Genomic DNA, 13,870 nt, shown 5'->3' with positions numbered 1-13,870 from the left:
TGTAGTGTTATTCCATGCATACTGATGGTGCCTAATACATATTTCTATCACACTGAAGTGTAGTTTGGGTTGATACTCCCAAGTATTATTGTTATTATGGAGAGTACAGATGCTGCAACAGAATCTCAGTTGCAACAGCTGTTCAGAATCTCTCCAGCTGTGGCCATGCAGCACAACATTGCCTTGCAATTTTACATGCTTATTTATTTATTTATTGAATTTAGTTATTGAATATAGTTTTGTTGCAATCTGTGAGAGTTCACTTGATAATAAGGAGTTAACATATGAAGAATCAATGCCCATTTCTCCCAAAAAAGCAGCTCACTTTCACCACCTGGTTGGCTGACTATGTGTGCACAGCGTCTCACTTTAGGTTCCAATCCACATAATAAGTTCAGGAGGAAATTGTTGTTGATTAATCATACAGCCAAATGTATATGGTTTTGTATACTAAAAAAGGAAATTAGGAACTTTGGATACACTGTTAATTCAAAAGTGCATTCCAGTATAGATCTGTTTCTCTGATGCTGATGAATTTGGCTTTTAAAATATATTTCAGAATAACACAATAGGAGATTTATTATATGATCATTTAAGGTTTTTTGAGGGAGAGCCACAGGTTCAACATCTCCGTTAGAAGGCCTTTTCAATTTAGATTCTATTACTTTGGGGTGGTTTTTTTTAAAAAAGCCCCGAATTTTTGTGTTAGCTTTGTTTCTGGTTTTTAAAAAAATCATTATAAAAATAAATGAGATTATGAGAATGCAAACTATTTTTGATAGCCCAACGTTTAATCTGTTGCACAGATAATATATATTAATATCAAAGCTGTTATAAATAAAACAAAAATCCAACAAGCATCTCTGTTGGAAGTTAAATACTACTGTTGGAAGTTATATACTACTGTGCTGGGGATGCCTACATGTAAACATTTAATTAAACAGTAAGAGAAAGAAGAAATCAAATAAGTTTGAAAATAAATCTTTAACCTTAGTCCAAATAAACCGGATTTTGACCCAAAGTACAAGCACTCTTTCAATTATATGCAATCCAGCAGCAGACTGTAGATATTATTTTAGTTTTACTTGTTCATATCTGTCTAATATAATTCAGTATGTGGTATAATATGTTGCTTCTTCTTCTTTTTAAAATGCAGTCTCTTTCCTTCTTGTAGCTAGGAAAAAAAATCTAGGTCAAAGAGATGCTGTCTTATTAATAACTTAGGGCTCTGTTCAACAGAAATTATCTTCAGCGGCTTCCTAGCTTCTCTGTTCCATATCCATTGTTCTGAGACCCTTGCTTCTGACCTTTTCCTCCTCCACAGCCTTCTAAGTTTCATACAGCCAAAGGTTGTGTGACTGTGTGTGTTTATGATTGATTTCTTTGGATTTTTTTCAGCTTTTGTTTCTGCATTTACATTGCTGTTCCTCCAGCAGAAATATTTGCTAGCATGACTCAGTGGCTAAACATATTTTACTCAGAAGCAAGTCCTTCTGATTTAAGTGAGAATAAGGTCTACTTCACATGCACATTACTATATGTTGGCACTGTGACTGTTCCACTGTGGGGTGCCACGGGGTACCATTCTGTCTCTGAAGCAGTTTAACAGTGCTTAGGGGATTTGGCGTACTGTATCATCAAGATGCAAGTGACACACAGCTCTGTCACAACTGAATAATGTGCAGATGTGCAAGTTCTGAGCCCAGTACCTGGATTCATTGGTGGTCTGCATGAGGGCCTCAAGCTGAAGCTGAATGCTGACAAAGCTGAGGCCCTGGCTGTGAGTGGTGGTCCCCAGTTCTGGGAGTTAGTCTCCCTGTTTTGGACTGAGGTGGCTCTCCCTATTAGGGAGCAGGTGTGTGCCCTGGGGGAACTCACCTTTAACACTGGAGCCCCAAGTGCCTGGCTAGGAACATTTTTTACAGCTTCATTTGGTGTGCTATCTACTTTTGTATCTCGGTTGTGAACAACCGAACGGGCCATATCCTTTTATGGATCACTGGTGAAAGGCGTTGACTGGTAATGATGAATTTAGTGTGTTTGTTTATTGTGATTTTACTTTGTTTTCCTGTATTGTGTTATTAAGTTGTATTTTACTGTTGTAGACTACTTTGGGATTTGTATGAAGGCTGGTATAAAATATATATTAAATAAATTGTTCTCATGTTCTCACTCTATATATGTCCTTACAGCTGTAGCTTTCCAAATTAGCTGCTAGTTCAGAATAGGAGGCATGTGTTTGAAGGGTACTATATTTCCCAGTAATAATGCCTAGGATTGGAACCCTGAACTTCTTGTTGGGAAGTATACTTTAGCTATTGTTTTTGGTCAATATTTTTCTGCAATGATGAGAGTTAATATGTTGAGATTATTGCTGGATGAGGGGAAGGTTTTAGAGAAAACACATGAAAGCCCATCACTACATCTTAGATGGAGAGAAATCCTTATACATTTAACTAATGTTTTGTAAGAGGCTGGGGGGCATTTGCAGAATTTGGCTACACAAAAAAGTTGCATCTTTTCATGATGTAAATGCTTGAGTTTGCATGAGCCTAAGATGTGAAAGGAAGAAGTTCATCTAGAGGAATTACTCCCAGCACAACTACTTCCAAGGTGAACCAAAATCTTACTAGGTGGCTCACCTGCAGCATCAATTGTTGGTACCCAGACAGTAATAGAAGGTTCTCCACAGGAGGGCCATCATCATAGGGGAAGGCCTGTTTTCCAGGTCTAAGAAAGCGGTCTTCTGTGATTGTATCTGGGGCAAGAGGTGCATTTCACTCACAAGCCAATATGGCTTCTTGCTTCTACAAGTAGATGACCATATAAGGAGTTAAATGCAAAACTCGCATATCAACATTTATTAGATTTAGATTATGTGCAATAAGTTAAATGAAAACAGCTTTAAAATGTAACTGAAAAAAATTCATACTGAAAGTCAAACCACACTAAATAATAAAACAATGTCAAACACAATTCATTTTATACACCAGAAACCTAAAATTACATTGAAATGTAAAAAGGGCCCACCCACATCAAACAGCATAGACAATACTAAATTAAGAAATGATACCGGTATTTGGCCCACTGTGTGAACTACTGCAGTTAATTTGGCCCCAAAATTCACCCCCCTTTGAAATGAGGCCTCCTTGTATTAATGTCTTTTTCTGGTTTTGATTTGTAGCATTGCCTTGTTGAGTTGCAAACTCTGTCATAGTGACTAGTTGGACTGCAGGCTTTAATGTGATGTTCTTTTAAGTTGCTAAATAAATAATCAGTTTGGAGGTGCTAAGTACAAAGAATTGGTGCACTGTTATAACATTCAGTATTTTGTTTACTAGAACAGCTGAGCCCACACCTTGTTAATAAATCATTTCCAAAAATAAAACATTTGTTGCATTTTGTGATAGAGTCAAACTTAAAAGAGGTGTGTGAATTTTGAGGGAATGCAGGTTAATAAGCAGAGGCAGGACATGCACTTTCTAAATCGTGTTTGCATGTTAAAACATCTAAGGGTGCAATCTAACAGGGAGGGAAGAAACAAAGGTGGATGGACGGCCTAATCCAGGGGTCAGCAAACGTTTTCAGCAGGGGGCCGATCCACTGTCCCCTCAGACCTTGTGGGGGGGGGGGCGGACTATGTTCTTTGGGGGGGGTATGAACAAATTCCTATGCCCCACAAATAACCCAGGGATGCATTTTAAATAAAAGGACACATTCTACTCATTTAAAAACACGCTGATTCATGAACCGTCTGCGGGCCGGATTTAGAAGGCGATTGGGCCAGATCCTGGGCCTTAGTTTCCCTAGGTAAAGGTACCCCTGCCCATACGGTTGTGCACCCATCTCACTTAAGAGGCCGGGGGCCAGCGCTGTCCGGAGACACTTCCGGGTCACGTGGCCAGTGTGACGCAGCTGCTCTGGCGAGCCAGCACCAGTGCAGCGCACGGAAACGCCGTTTACCTTCCCGCTAGGTAAGCGGTACCTATTTATCTACTTGCACTTAGGGGTGCTTTCGAACTGCTAGGTGGGCAGGAGCTGGGACCGAAGACGGGAGCTCACCCCGCTGCGGGGATTCGAACCGCCGACCATGCGATCGGCAAGTCCTAGGCACTGAGGTTTTACCTATAATGGACTTTCCCACATCCTTACAGAAGGGACTTGCAACATTGTATATTTCTCTGCAGTGGTGGCCTTTTCTCTCTGCCACCAGAGAGGGAGATTTGACACATCCAATGGCCCCTGGGATGGGGGCCCTCTCCCCCAGTACTGTAGGGTTGTTAACTTTCAAGGTTAACACATTTATTATGTCATAAGCTTTCGTGGACTCTGGTCCAGGAAAGTAAGTGTCCATAAGACGCACCTAGTTTTTAGAGGGGGGAAACAAGTAAAAAAATATTCTGAATCAAATGTTGTACTAAACTATTTAATAAACTACCGGTATATCAGAATAATATTTCAACCATGTAAAGTGAACAGCAGTCAACAGTGGCATTAAGAACGATCATCACTGTCATTAACAAATGAAGAGAGACTTTAAGGTTCGAGTACTCTTCTAGTCTTCTGTGAACCCCAAGAGCTCATCATTGCTACAGTCAGAATTTATGAAGCTCAGTTGCTCACAATCACTGACATCACTTTCTTCGCTATCTTCATACAAGATACCATCTTTCGCTATCTTCATACAAGATACCACAGCAAGACAACACAACCGTGTAACGGGTTTTCTCATGTCCGAAGGTTTTCACGACGATAGTTTTGGCACCTTTCAGATCAACAGTCCTATTAGATGGCACATCAAAGGTTAGCGGGACTTCATCCATATTCCCAATCTGGCCAATTTCAAACCCATTTCTCTTCCTAGCATCACTTACAAATTTATGAAAAGACAGAATCTTAGATTCATATTCTTCTGGCATTTTTTGTGCAATTCTAGTTTTGGTGTGCATAGCAAGGCCACATTGCCTCATAAATCTGTAGCACCACAATGGTGATCCAGTAAAATCGTGAATGCCTTTCTCTACAGTAATGCGTTTGGCTTCCTATGTTATCATTTTTGTAGAGACTGAGAAGCCATTATTCCAGTGATTTGTGATCCATTCTTTCATGGCCATGTCCAACTGTGGCCACTTTGCAGCATTTCCATGAAAAGTGTGCTTTTATCTGCTTTTTGCAGCTGATCCTCCTGTTTCCTCCACTCTCCTACCATTTTTTCAGTTGGAGGTGGCCCAAAATGTCTCTCCACTGCTCTATTTCCATGCTCCTTAGCATATATTACAACCTCTAGTTTAAAAGGAATCTTATATGCTAGTCTTGTATGTAGAATCCCTCCACCCATGCAAGCATCGTCCCAAGAGGGTTGCACGAGCGCGCCCACCCATCCCAATGGGGCGGCCGAGCATGGGGGCAGAGGAATTACATGGCTCCTGCTATGCTTGCTTTACACCTGTGTAAGTGGCTCATTTCCTGCTTTGCTGCTTTAAAGCAAGCCACGGAGGAGGGATGGACAGGAACCATGGCTCCATTCCGTCCTTCCTCCGCGCAGCATTCACTTCATAAGACGCACAGACATTTCCCCTTACTATTTAGGAGAAAAAAGTGCATCTTATGGAGTGAAAAATACGGTAACTTCATAGCACAGTCACTAAGATGGATGGCACTGTACTGCACAACAAGCCCCTTCCCCTGAATTATGTAGCTTTTTAGATTTTATTTTATTTGTTAGTGGTAATAGTGCAGACATGGTGCATCAGTATGACCTGAATATAATCTGACCTAGTCACCCAAATTCTGTCTCTTTCTGTATGTTGGATTGACTTTTTCCCCCAGCTCCCCTGCTTGCACCTGTAAATTTCTACCTTACTGCAGGAAGTTATGGACTATTTCTGTTTCCATCCACTTTCAAGTGTGTTCTATCCCTTTTCTGTATTAATCAGTGAATTTTGAAAACCAAGCGGGATTAAAATTTCCATTTAAATATGTTTTTAAATAGGCATTTCTAAACGCATTTTCTATCAAAATAAGGATTTTAGAATGTGTAGTTTGATTCTGACCCCCCCCCCCCCAGCAAATCACTATGTCACAGTGTGAAATCGAGTGGATGGCTGCATTCCAACCTGTGCATTAATCTAGGAGATGCAGAATAATTCAGTTTGTATTGGAAACTGCAAAAAACTCCACATTCCACCAGTAGTCTCATCTATCGCTAATAAACTAGTGTTTGCCAGTGTGACAGGTCCCTAGCATTGGTATCAAATGCCACTCCACCCCCATTTGTTTGTTTGTTTGTTTGTTTAAAAAACACCTTTGCTTGTTGCCTACAGAACATATTTAGATGTATCTGAAATAACAGAATTCTTTTCCATGGACATCATTTTTGCTTGCATGAGTGTCCTTTAAATTATGCATTTCCCTGGGCATAAGCTGAATATCTTGAACGTCCTTAAAGTCACTAGCATATCAGAGGCATTACCATAAAACAAAAAATAAATACATTTTCTGTCATTCTGTTTATTCTAGCTTCTGATTTCACCACATCTTCCGCATAAAGGATGGAAAGCACTGGGATCAAAAGGGAAAATTAGGGCACCAAGAAACTTAAAATCTAACTTACTCATGAATATTGCATTGTGTGTCCTTCTCTAACCCACACAAAAAGAACTAATATCTCTGTCTTTTATCCAACTGCATATTTTTTGCAGTACTGTAGAACATAGATGTGGGCAGGGAGGAAAATGAAGAAACCCTTTTGTTTAAAATATTACTTTAATTAGCAGCTAGTTGCAGCAAGCCTTTAAAAAGTTGAGAAAACTGTCTCCTTGCCTAGGACTGTGTTCTATTTAAAACATTTTTGGATGACTTCATAGGTTTCAAAACTTTGGTTTCTACTCCCTCCCTCATTTGGCATACTGTTTGAATTCTCATATTGCATACATTTCTTTCCAGAGTTCTCAGTTGTATTTCTGTGTGTTTGTATGGTCATACATTGCTGTCTTAATTCAGTTCTATTTTGTTACATTTGGGGATTTTCATGGAGTTTTGCACTATGTCTCGCCATGGTCTCAGATATCCATGGGAAGTCTACAGAGTGTCTTGGATCTCCTTGCTTTTCCAAGCAATTCTTCCAGTGTTCTCCCCACCCTCTGAAAGAGCAGTTGCACAAACTGATGCACATTTATAGTGGCAGGCGAGATGTATTCATCTTAGCTGGTTTGGGATGGGGATTTGCATTTGAATGTTCACCCCCACTGCAATCCTTCGTCCATTTTACTCTGTACTAAAGGGTTTTAGTCAGTTAATTTTTACTCAGAGTAGACCCATTGAGATTAATGTCTATGACTTATTTAGGCCTAGTAATTTCAATGGGTCTACTCTGAGTAAAGGTTAGTTGAATACCACCCAAGACTTTGCACATCCAACAGCCAACTCTTCCCTCTCAGACAAGAAAATAAATTGGATAGAACAGGTCATAAATTTCAGTCACCATCAGAACAACAAATATTTGCACTGGAAATAGAACATCACCAGTTACTTACCATGATAGTCCATTTATGGCCAGGGAAGGAGAAATTAAAGGCTTTGGTGTTAGACGCCTCTCTAAAGACGTGTAAAATGTTATTAAATAGTTAATAATAATATTTTCATTAAAAGTAATCAGAGTGGTGAGTTTCACTGGAGCCTAGGTCTATAAGGGAACTTGTGTTCTTTATTTTCATTCACAGCTTCTGCTATGAATACCCTCCCTTCCTTTGCTTATGATGGAACTCTTTCATTTGTACTGGTTAATAGTGTGCACCACATGAGCACTGTGTGTTCACACATCGCCCCTCTACTTTCTCAATTCTTCTCTTTGCCACATTTGTATAGTAGCACCAAATAGCTTCCTTGGAGTTTCTGTGTTATATGGAAGAATGATGGGAAAACTTTCTCCATCTGCTGTTTCAGAACTTCTCGTATAAAATCTGTTTCCTATTAAATGAAACTGTAGAAGACACAAGCTTTCCAAGAGGGCTGGATGTCAAATGCACTCTCATAAGTAAGAGGTACAAAAATACTAAACATAGAATAATGGCTACAAGGTGACTAAACATGTGATGTGTACTTCTTTTGTATACATGTCATTTCCTTCTGTTCTAATATTTCAAGGTTGTCAGAAGGCTACTGAAGGGTGATAGTGGTGAGCTGAAATGCCAAAGCAATTGGGCTGATATTCTTGTGTGCTGATATAACAACTTGTAGCTGATTAGTTTCAACATAACATGGATAGGGATGTGCTTTCATTCAGTAATACAGTATGGGGTGGTGGATCGACATATTTATTTGGCTGTATGGTTGTCCATGCATAGTATATTGCTTTAAATGGGATGTGCATTGGAATGTGCATTCCCCCATTCATGTTCTGCAATTTGTCACTCTTAACTAAGTGAAACTAGAGCTTTCTCAGGGCAAATGCCTTGCTACACCATGCTGCCATGCAATGAAACTGAGCCTCATCAACATGAACACATTCCTTCCTCTCCAAGTGAGCCCTAAAATGGTGTTGAAGCAGCAGTAATTGAGGACTACAACTTGCACTAAAAAATAAACTTTTCCAAGAGGGTTGTTTTTTCTTTCTTTCTGCATCTCTTGAAAGCCCACTTTGTCCCTTGGAAATGCTTGAGTGAACATTTTGACACAGAATTTCTTTTCAGCAGAAAGCTACAGAAAGGTGAACTCAAAAAGCTAGGTGCCCACCAGGATTTCTGTTGCATTAGGGGAATAATAGTGCTGAATAATGAAGGCAGAGGGCAAGGTACCAATAATTAAATCCCACTGTACTGCAGCCCATTTTCGTTTTGGGGTTTGTCACAACTTCTTGGCTTCCAGAATGAGGATATGGCAGTCAGCATGGAGAGGCCATGGTGTTGTGGTTTCCACTTTGGGGTGGGGGGGAAGGATTGGGCATCGGATATTCTAGGAGATGCTTGTTCTAACTCTGAGTATATATTTTGCTTGCTTTAGTGAGCATCTATTCAATCCTGCTCATACATGCAGACACGAAAAATATTGCAGGCACATAGATTCATGGAAACTATGAGATGTTGAATGACAAAGGACTTTCACTTGCACAACAGAACTTCACCACTTCCCCCATGTGTACTCCTGAAACATGCTCTGGGTTTTCCCCTGACTCCCCAGAGCAGATTTGAGGAGAGTGCAGGGCATGCATACAGAGAGGAGAAGGGAAGTTGCACTACACAAGCAAAAATCATTGTGCTAGCAGAAACAGTTGGATATTGTCCAGGGTCTGCACCATACATAAACATAGATTTCTCATTAGTGTAAGGTTGGTTCATGTTCAGACATTTATTTGAAAGTGTGTAGGGAGAGGGGAGCAAGATTGTGTGTGCTGACTCCATACCTGCCCTACATGTATTCAGTGTGATATCAGAAAAATATTTGTATTGCACGCCTATGCAAATTCTCTGCCCTTAGGCTCTGTCTTTGCAATCAGATCTCGTAAATAAGTAGCAGTTGAATATTAAGTGGTAAAGAAACACAGTGGTACCTCGGTTGTCGAATGTAATCTGTTCCGGAAGACAGTTCGACTTCCAAAACATTCGACAACCAAGGCACAGAGGGGGGTTGAAGAAAACACAGCAGAAGCCGTTCGACTTCTGAGGAACGTTTGAAAATGGAAGCAATTACTTCTGGGTTTTTGGCGTTTAGGTTCTAAAATGTTCGGCTTCCGAGATGCTCGAAAACCGAGGTACAGTGGTACCTCGGGTTAAGAATTTAATTCGTTCTGGAGGTCCGTTCTTAACCTGAAACTGTTCTTAATCTGAGGTAGCACTTTAGGCTAATGGGGCCTCCCACTGCTGCCGTGCCGCCGGAGCACGATTTCTGTTCTCATCCTGAAGCAAAGTTCTTAACCCGAGGTACTATTTCTGGGTTAGCAGAGTCTGTAACCTGAAGTGTCTGTAACCTGAAGCGTATGTAACCCGAAGTACCACTGTACTTGAAATAAACTGTACGATTAATGACTCTTGTGTTGGTGTACATTAAAAGTTTTTATATAAGATGTCATAAGGTATTTTAATTTTAAAATATTTCATATGCAAATAGGCTTATTGCAAGATGCGTCCTTTGGTTAAATGATTGTTTTTTAGCTGAATCCTTGCCTATGTATGATTATTTCAATTTTATTTGTCCTTTCTGTTAAAGTGATACACATTTTTGTTAATGCTGTGGGGCCTTTTAAAGTTTGACATAGCTTAGCCTGGCCCTCGTTGTAGTCCAGCAATGTTTAGGGGCCCACAGGTTCCCCAGCACTGTGCTGAAGAGGTCTATTAAGGCACATGTTATGGACAAACTATAAACAGATGTGATACATAATTCATTTTATGTAGTATGGGCGACTTGAGTCACTGTAGAACATGTTGCATAGTTTGTCTTCTGCATTTTTCATTTCCGAATGTTAGCATTGATTTTATGCAGGTGGCTTGATGTGGGAGTGGCAAAAGTGTTTATTTGGTGTCTTAATGCCACTGTGGAACTTGTTTGATTCTATTTAGTTCCTTAAACAGAAATGCACTTCTCAGATTATATGGAGTGCGATAACTTTTTAAGGTTTCCTGTTGCAACCTCATTTGGGCTTCTGTTATTCCTGTAAAGTGCGTGTGTGTGTCTGTGTGTGTGTGTGTCTGTGTGTTTAAAAATAGTGACTCAGCCTGCTTGTCTCCTTGAATTGAGAGTATGCTTTTTACAGACTGATTCTCTTTGTCATAATGTCCACTGGCAAAGATCTTCTGTTTCCAATTAGATGCAAGGCCAGGATCTCCCACACCTTTTCTGTTTTGTCAAATCACTTCTCTTGTTCCAAGAATAGAACTATCTTTCCTAGTTCAGTTGCAGAGCAGAAGGTGCTCTCTTGGAAGAGACTGTCATGCTTCAACTGAATAGTTACAGAACCCTGTAGCTGTCTAGTCGGTAAAAATTGGCATAATTCTTTCTCTTTCATTAGTATGTTAATTCTGATTATAAAGTGCTATATCAGCAGCTTCTGTATGTTCCTGTTAAGTATCAAAATTGGCATTGCTTATCATCTTTAAGACTGAGCAATGGATTAAAACATCCTTTCGTAGATTTGAATACATGTAGTGGCTCTTCAGGGAATGTTAGTCAACCAGCTTCATAAATTTGTCCCAAACTAACCTTGGCTTGTTTTGAGAACATAGTACTGTATACTTTCACAGGCACTGGAATGTAATCAACAAGAGTAAAGAGAGGTCAGGCGATGTCAGATGAGCAAACGGTATCTAATATAAACAGAACTGATATCCTAAAATGACAAGATTAGGGCAATAGGCTCAACAGTTGTGGATTATTGAATTTCCAGACTGAAACATGGGGCAGATTAGCCTACTCAGAATAAATCGGAGTTTTTGTGTTAGAAGCTAAAAAGAAGAGACTGTTACATTTAATAGGCATGTAAAGAGGATCTTGCAGAGTTCTGTGGTATCAATTTGATTTATCTCTGGCAGGACTCAAGGTGGCATACAGATAAAAATAAGAACTGCTAAAATTCAACCTAAAAGTATGGATTTACACATTCTTGCTGAAAAAATATGTATGTTTGTATGTGTGGAAGATCACGCCCTGATAATCTCAGATAGAAAAGGTCCATGTATATTCTGAGCCCAGGATTGCAGTTTACCTGGCATGGCCAAACAGGCTTTAGTCTGCCCTGTGCTGCATAGATTCCCAGGATAGTGACACACATAGTATGTTTGGGGAGTGTTCGTTTGTGGTAGTATGTGGCTTACCCACACTTTTTGGGGGGGAGCAGTGAGCCTAATCTGCAACCCAAAGGGACACACAACGTGCCCTGGATGTGACAGATCTGCCAGTTCTCACATCACTGTACATAGTGCAGTACATTTTGTCATTTTGTTTGCTGAAGTTCTAAAATACCAGTATTGAGAATAACGCTAACCATCTTCAGCTTTAGACAGAGTTCAAAGTGGTTTGCGAACCACAGTTAACACTAACTCTTACGAGTTTAAACACTTTTTCTGCAAATAACTTCAGAGGTTATATGGGAGTAAGAGGACAAGTGAATTACTCTGCTTACTTTCACTTGTACATTTATATTGTACCTTTCCTCCAAGGAGCTCAGGGTGGCATATATAGTTCTTCCCCCTCCTCATTTAATCCCCACAACTATGTTGAGAGTAGATTAGGTTAAGAATAGGTTGGGTTAAGAGATGACCCAGTAAACATTGATTCTTGAAATTACTTCACAAGGAAAGTTCAAATTCTTCACTATAAGCAACTCCATATTCTGTGAATGACTTTGTTTAAAATGGGCATTTTAAAAGCTGTTTTTGGGCTACAGTCCCAATCATCCGTGACCACTGGTCCTGCTGGCTAGGGATGATGAAAGTTGTCATCTAAAAACAGCTGGAGACCCAAGTTTGAGAAACTCTGATTTATGCCCTCTCTACTGACAATGGTCATCAACCAGAGTGGCCAAAGTAGTTTTGGTTCCATATCTGGGCCTGAAATCAGATTGAAATGGGTTTAGATAATCCACTTCTTCCAAGCATGTTTGCAGGTGGGCTGTGAATACTGAAGTAAGGTGCATGCTCTCTTTCAAGTGTGCAGAGAAGTTTCTAATGCCATTTATCTTTATGTAAGTGGTGAGATGCTGTTGCTTATTCTGTTTTAGCTGAACAGAATATGGCCTGTAAACACTTATCACTGTGAATGTGACTTGGTTTTCTGACAGTCTGTAGAGGTGCAATCCTTAGGGCTAGAGCTGTTTATTTAAAAGAGAGCTTAGTTTTGACTGCAAATATTACCAAACCACAATTTTGGAAAAAAGCTATTCTAGCTTGAAATTGCTGTGGTTCATGTATCTTAGTAACTTCCCTCACGCAGCAGCTGCATTCTGCATTTTGTGGTAAAGGCACATATCCATCAATAGCTCCTTTCTCTTGGCACAAGGCTGTAGGAAGTTGTCAATAGCTTATTCAGCACTTGTTCCCTTGCTTGTGAAAAGAGATTCTGTAACACTTTAGTAGTTCTTGAGACAAACAACTTGATTGCATTTTTAGCTAAATATTATGTGCTTGTATACAAGACTGTTGTTGATGCATCTGCTTTACACTTCCATTTAATCAGTTGGACTTAAAGGGATATAATACTGGGTAGGTTGTTCTTCCTATTGAATAGGTATCACTCTTCTGGATTTTTATTTATTTATTTATTTTGCATTGTAGTCCCGTCCATCCCTCCTTCTTTTGAAAATGATAACCCAGTTACACTGATAAACTAGGTCTTTGTGTCTGATATTTGTATGATACTATAAAAATGAATCAATATATGTTTATTCAGCCCACTTTAAAAAAAAAACCTATTCATAGTGAGTTGTGAATTCTTAGAAACTACGGTAAATTAAATAATCAGCATCATTGTCCTTAGTCTTCCACTCAGAGGTAATATTTACTATTGAAAATCAGTCCAAAGAATTTCCTAACACCTCAAGTTGTACTCATTAATTTGTAGGGCGTTTAACATATATTTTCTTGTCAATGCAAGTTGTTTTGACAGCTACTTTGACAAGTGCTTGGATAAATGTTATGCCTTTACAAAAATGTGGCTTCCGAGACTGTGGACCCACCAACCTGACTATCTTCCTCTGTTACTTGCTCTAGGCGCTGCAAAAAATATCCTGAAAGTGCTTGTAGAGAACTTTGGCCTTGGAGAGCTACTAACAACCCCCACCACCACAAAAAAAAAAAATTCAAATCTGAAACACCACCTTACATCAAAAAACTATCTGTGGTCCAGACGAGCATAACAAAAATTCTGAAAACACACTAGCTGG

The 13,870-nt window shown here is 39.6% G+C and overlaps 1 protein-coding gene across 2 annotated transcripts in view; it reads left to right on the top strand.

Moving 5' to 3' along the window:
- FAM110B (family with sequence similarity 110 member B) overlaps positions 1 to 13,870 on the top strand; it is an 80,591-nt gene that overhangs the window by 12,247 nt on the left and 54,474 nt on the right. Inside the window, exon 2 of one of the 2 annotated variants that reach the window (XM_077932987.1) lies at positions 13,698 to 13,869. The exons of the other annotated variant lie outside the window; for it this stretch is intronic. The gene's annotated coding sequence lies outside the window, so the exon portion shown is untranslated. The remainder of the gene's footprint in view (positions 1 to 13,697; position 13,870) is intronic. 2 annotated transcript variants of the gene reach the window in all.

This window comes from Podarcis muralis, chromosome 8, assembly GCF_964188315.1.
Source record: "Podarcis muralis chromosome 8, rPodMur119.hap1.1, whole genome shotgun sequence".
Classification (NCBI taxonomy): Eukaryota; Metazoa; Chordata; class Lepidosauria; order Squamata; family Lacertidae; genus Podarcis; species Podarcis muralis.
Note: the sequence above shows the minus strand (reverse complement) of the source record. Positions and strands in the feature narration are given on the sequence as shown.